Source organism: Centrocercus urophasianus, unplaced genomic scaffold (assembly GCF_019232065.1).
Source record: "Centrocercus urophasianus isolate 14NV4802_14NV808 unplaced genomic scaffold, USGS_Curo_1.0 seq_41, whole genome shotgun sequence".
NCBI lineage: Eukaryota > Metazoa > Chordata > Aves > Galliformes > Phasianidae > Centrocercus > Centrocercus urophasianus.
Genome location: NW_024884989.1, coordinates 2,607,274 through 2,612,577, shown reverse-complemented (window position 1 = coordinate 2,612,577; position 5,304 = coordinate 2,607,274). Strand labels below are relative to the sequence as shown.

The 5,304-nt window shown below is 43.6% G+C and overlaps 1 long non-coding RNA gene across 1 annotated transcript in view; it reads right to left on the bottom strand.

Moving 5' to 3' along the window:
- Positions 1-3,981, bottom strand: part of LOC122168254 — a 9,530-nt gene extending 5,549 nt beyond the window's left edge. The window contains exons 1-2 of the long non-coding RNA XR_006171218.1: positions 3,906-3,981; positions 1,539-1,635 (exon numbers count right to left, since the gene is read on the bottom strand). This is a non-coding gene — a long non-coding RNA (uncharacterized LOC122168254). The remainder of the gene's footprint in view (positions 1-1,538; positions 1,636-3,905) is intronic.
- Between the last annotated feature and the right edge of the window lie 1,323 nt (positions 3,982-5,304).

Genomic DNA, 5,304 nt, shown 5'->3' with positions numbered 1-5,304 from the left:
TGCTTTTTTGTATTCTTATTTATTCCCTTCCCCCCCCCCCCCCCCCCCCCCCCCCAAAAAAAAAAATGAAAGCTCAGCATTCCTGGATAATTTAAGTTCTTATAAAATATTGAGAATTAAGACCTAATGGGGGAAAAAAAAAAAAAAAAAGAGAATAAATATTTTATGGTTCTGAAAATCTCCCAGACTCCAGCATGGAAAGCTGTTAGATACTGCTGTGTGCTTCTAGAGTGGAAAAGGCAAAGGGACGGGAAGGGAAGGGAAGGGAAGGGAAGGGAAGGGAAGGGAGATGGGATTTTCCTTAGCACTGTCAGTTGTTGATTCATCTTTAGTGACACTTTTATGGCACAAGCTGCTTCTTAAATCCCAGCTCCTATGAAAGCCCAGTCCTCTTCAACAATACATGCAAAGGGCCTCAGATTACTGATGGAGAAATCAGGGCACGAGTCAGGACATCTGCTTCTTGCATGGGGCAGGACATCACTGAAGTCACTGGATCACCTGCTGGTGGCATCTACAAGTCCTCATTGGGGACAGGCTGAAGGCATTTATGTGTTCTCAACGAAGACAGGAAACAAATGGTCATGGCTATTGCCTTGGGCACCCTTGGAAGTGCCTGACAGTGGCTGGGGTGAATCCAAGCATCTGCATTTGCACGCAAAGGTGTAGGGATGTTTTTCTGATTGAACTGTTCCGGGTTCTCCACCCAGTTTTTAAAAATGGAGAAAATGCATTTTTTCAGATAAAATCCTCTCTTGCAGCTCCTTGGCTGCCTTTCCTTGTCACAGAATGTCCAAGAGGTGATGGCATCAGGGAAGGGGTCAAAAAAAGTTGAAGAACTGCTATAATTAGTGCTATCCCATTTGTCTTCCTGCCTAATCAATGAAGGTCTCTACATTGATGCATACGAACCCATCTTCTAGAAGAGTGAACCAGGGGAACCAGGGCTGTGATGGATCACCCTGTGCCTGGGCCCTCCATTGGTCCCTAACAGCATCTCCTGGCATGGCAGCTGACTGATGGATGGCAACCACAGCCCCAGGAGAGGGGAGTGAAGGATATTCCTATTATCTGCAGGCATGTTCACTGCACAATATTCTTTTTTTTTTTTTTTTAATTATTATTTTGAATTTCTCCCCACAGAGGGCTGTTTATAAAGGGGAAAACTGAACTGCTCGGCTCATTATCTTTTAATGAATGATTTGGGTAACATGGAGGAAACTGAAAACACGGAGATTATATTCCAGTCCATTAGGCAACCTTAGATTTTCTTGCAGTCTCTGTAAAGCTGGCAGGAATATTTTTTAATTTATTCTGTCATCTGCAGTCAGAGAGAACTCTGCCATTATGAAAGGACTTTTCAGAAGCTAGACATTTTATCCCCCCAGTTTTGGTCTTCTTAGCAATAAACTCTTTATGCCTCCCACCCTTGAGCTGCAGATTTCTGCAGCTTCAGCTTTAGCTGAGCTTTTAATTGAAAAAAAAAAGAAAGTCTGGCATTTGAGGGGACAGATTTCCTGCTACACCAGTGATCTTACCTCATCTCTCCTGAAAACTGAAGCATTGCACAGCAAGCAGAACACGAGGAACAGGACAGTCTCACTGTGGTTAGGCAGTTCTTTCTAAGAAACAATGCTGTAAGAACAAAAAATGCCATTGCCAAAAATAAATGGGTCTCTTAAAAATGTTTTGGATGAAGAATATGGACGCTGTGCAATCAGAAACAGTGCCGTGACGTTTCACACGGACCTGCATCATAAGCCCTATATTTTTTCTTGGGAAAATGTGTCAGGATGGCTGTGGGATTGCCCTTTCCCTACAGATTTTGGTGCATGGGAAGACACCAGAGCCACATCTCTTTCTGCTGGCAGCACCTGGCAGCACAGGCTGCGATTGCCAAGTTTTGCCTCCCGCAGCGCACAAACACCAGCTCCTGCACTATTTCCATACTGCTGTCACAGCATCACCTCCTGTTCTCCAGGCCCCACACTGCTCTCACTGCAGACCTCCTGGCTCAAAATTGTTTCTGCTGTTTTCCGCCATATTGCATTCAAAGGGGGTGATGGTGTTTCAGACAAGCTCTCAAACACACTGAAAAAGCAAAGAAATTATTTCCATGCACCCCAAATGAGATTTGACCATGAAATGACATCATCTTCATCCATGTTTAGCTTGTGATCCACTTTTCTGCATACTGTTCTTTGCACAATCAATCTTGATGTGGTATTTGTGCATTAGTATTCTTCTTAAATGTACCGTCCTACAGCTTTCACTGAATGTTGCCTTGCTGGATTACTAATCAGGTACTTGGTTTGTTAAGATTGTCTTGCTCTGATAAGGTGCTTTCAACAAAGTGTGTATCCCAGTGACACATTTCAAGCAGTGATTTCCCCCAAACAACACTGTCCTGAATTATGGGAGCATCAATCCAAACACTGTCAAAATCCTCCTTACTCCAAAGCCATCACTTGTATCACTTGGCTCTTATTCCAAAGGAGGAAATGAAATTAATATGACATGTCAGCATTCATTTAAGTAAAATCAAGGTTTTGTTTTTATTTTTTGGTGTAGAGTTGTTGTTGGGTTGTTTTGGAGGGCTTTAGCACTATATACCACTTTTTAAGTAGATCTAATCCACTAGACTCCAAAACTCAGAAGACTGTTGATATACTGATGAGTTAATCTAATGAAGGTAAGATTTAAATACATCTTAAATTAGGGGAGAAGTTCTTGGTAAAACTCACCTGACTCCAGAATCTGTCAGAAACTGCAACACCAGAAAGCTTCCAACCAACCTCCCAGCTTCAGTGGTTAACCTTGGTCCTCTCCATTTATCTCCAAAGTCCAAACAGTTTGATACTTATCTCATGTGAAACCTAACGTTGAGTTTACATTCATTTTTCCAAGAGAGCCTTAAGTTTGTCAACTATGTCACTGCTTTTCAGGCACTCACTTTCCTAACTGGCTTCAGTAACAGCTGAGTTGTGGACATAACGTCATTGTATTTGTTACCTCAAAGTGTGTGTTTGGCCTTCCTGCCCTTTCTTTCCTCTTCGTCTGAAGTGACATATCCTTCTTCTTGCTGCTCGTTACATCTTACTTCGTTATTCTCAACCTGCTTGTATTTTTGGGAGTTTTTTTTTCTTTTTTTTTTTTTTCATGTGCAGTCTGAATCAATTTCATTTTGAAGCAAGGGTTTTATGTTTTTGGAAGCCCATGAAAGCCAGACTTGCTCCCTAATAGCTGTACAACTGATGGATCAAACGCAACGAGGCTAAAAATAAAACCCTGTTCTTAAGAATTCTGAGAAGTGGTTGAAGACTGAAAATGCACGTGTGTTGTCTCTCAGTAATTAGCTCTGATGAATGCATTTCCCTTTTGCTGAAGGCTCAAGCTGCTCCTGGAGCTGACTCCTGCATTGAGACTGAGAAATTTCATGCTGAGGATAGGTTGGTTGGTTTTTTTTTTGCAAAACAATGCAATATCAATCCCATGACATTTCCTTTCTCTCAACAGTAAATCATGAGTTTCAATGTGAATGGTACTTCACAAAGTGAATTCTTAAAAAAATAAGGTGGATCAGCTCCAAAAATCATGAAAAGACCCTTGGTTTCCCTCATGCTCACAAACCACTGTAAAAATATATACAGGGTTGAGACAAAATTGACAATTTTTCCTAACAAGTAAAGAAAACACACCACACTCAAATCCCACAATAAGAAACGCAGAAGTTTCACACAGCTTTTGGATCCGATCCACAGCTGGTAAAACATTTTCAACCCATTTTCTTCTCATAAGAAGGAGCAGACTTTTCAAATCTATTTTTGCTGGAGCTCGAGCGGGTTGATAACAGCCCTACAATTGTTTGCCATGAAGGGGAGCTGACAGCCAGCCCCCCGCAATACCTGTGCAGTGCTGCAGGCTCCCAGCCCGGCTGCAGAACACCCATGGAAGCGTCTTTCAAAGAGTCGGCGGAGAATCTGTCAAACAGTGTCAGCCTGTCAATTTTCAGACTCTTTAATTTTTTCCAGCTGTAAATCAATCATCTTATTAACTCTTCTCTAAAGTCTCCCACCGAGTTATCTGGGCCTGGCAGCTTGACAAGGCCGTTTTGCGGAGCTGTGAGAATAAGGTTTCTCTTGTGCATGGCCGTGATGTCATGGGCACTCACTGCTGGCTTTTGGTGATCTCCTTTCACAAAAGCCTCCTTCTTTGCTCGCGGCAATTATTCAGCTATTAAAGCACATTACGTTAGGTTTCTTATTTTAAGAGTGATATCACTCTTTGCTTTAATGTCCAGCCGATGGAGCAATTTGCACCAACTTCCCCTGACACCGTGTTGGTGCTCGAGTCCCCAGGTTATGTTCTTGCCTGCATAAAGCTGCTATTGATGCGTTCTACATATGGAGAAGGCAGAGGGGCTGTGACTGATTTAAACCTGTAGTATGCAATATTATGTACTCACTCCCATGAAACAACATTACCAAAGCGACCGCTGAGACCTCTTGAGAAATATCTGAACCTTTTGTCCATGTGTCTTCACTGGCTTCTTACAAGGATGAAGCTGGTGAGCTCAAGCTGTGTGTGTGTGTGGATGTCTCATACCGAATTCTGGCCCATCACCTCTGTCAGATCAAGCCAAGGCATCACTGCCCCAGTACACAGCTCCAATCAGTCCTGCAAAACAGGGTCAGAGAAGAAAACACACAAACAGGAGGCCACACTGCCTCACCTCCAACCCTTTTTTTCTCCTGATTCCAAACTAGAAGAGCAACCACAGCCTCCAACTTCCAAACAGAAGATGCTGTAACCACCTACAGCCCTTTTTTGGAGGGGTGGAAAAGGAGATCCAACTCTGCTCGGCTCACAGCAGAGGGGCTGACGGTGTTCGGTTCCAGCTCTGCTTTCCTCGCAGGTGGTCCAGTGCTCGGGGAGCTCAGGTATGTGTAAATGCAGTTATTTATAGGCCTGCTGAATTCCCCAGTTGCAGCATGTATTAACCACAAACCGAGCAGAACGTGCAGCAGTCGGTTATTACCGCTGTGTCTCATGTGCAAGGTGGGGAGCACGGAGAACGCTGGAGGGTTTTCCTCCAACAAATGCTGACCTGGAGCAGCGAGCAGCATCTCGGGTTTAAAGAGCCAGCGAGGGCTTAGAGTCTGTACTCATGGCCTGATGCAAATGCCAGTGAATGCAGACATGCTGATGGTTTTATTTCGAAGTACTGTGGCATAACCATGGAACAAATGGCCTACCATGCCGTACAGCTTTCCAGTCTCTTTCCAAAACCTGAGTTTGTGATCT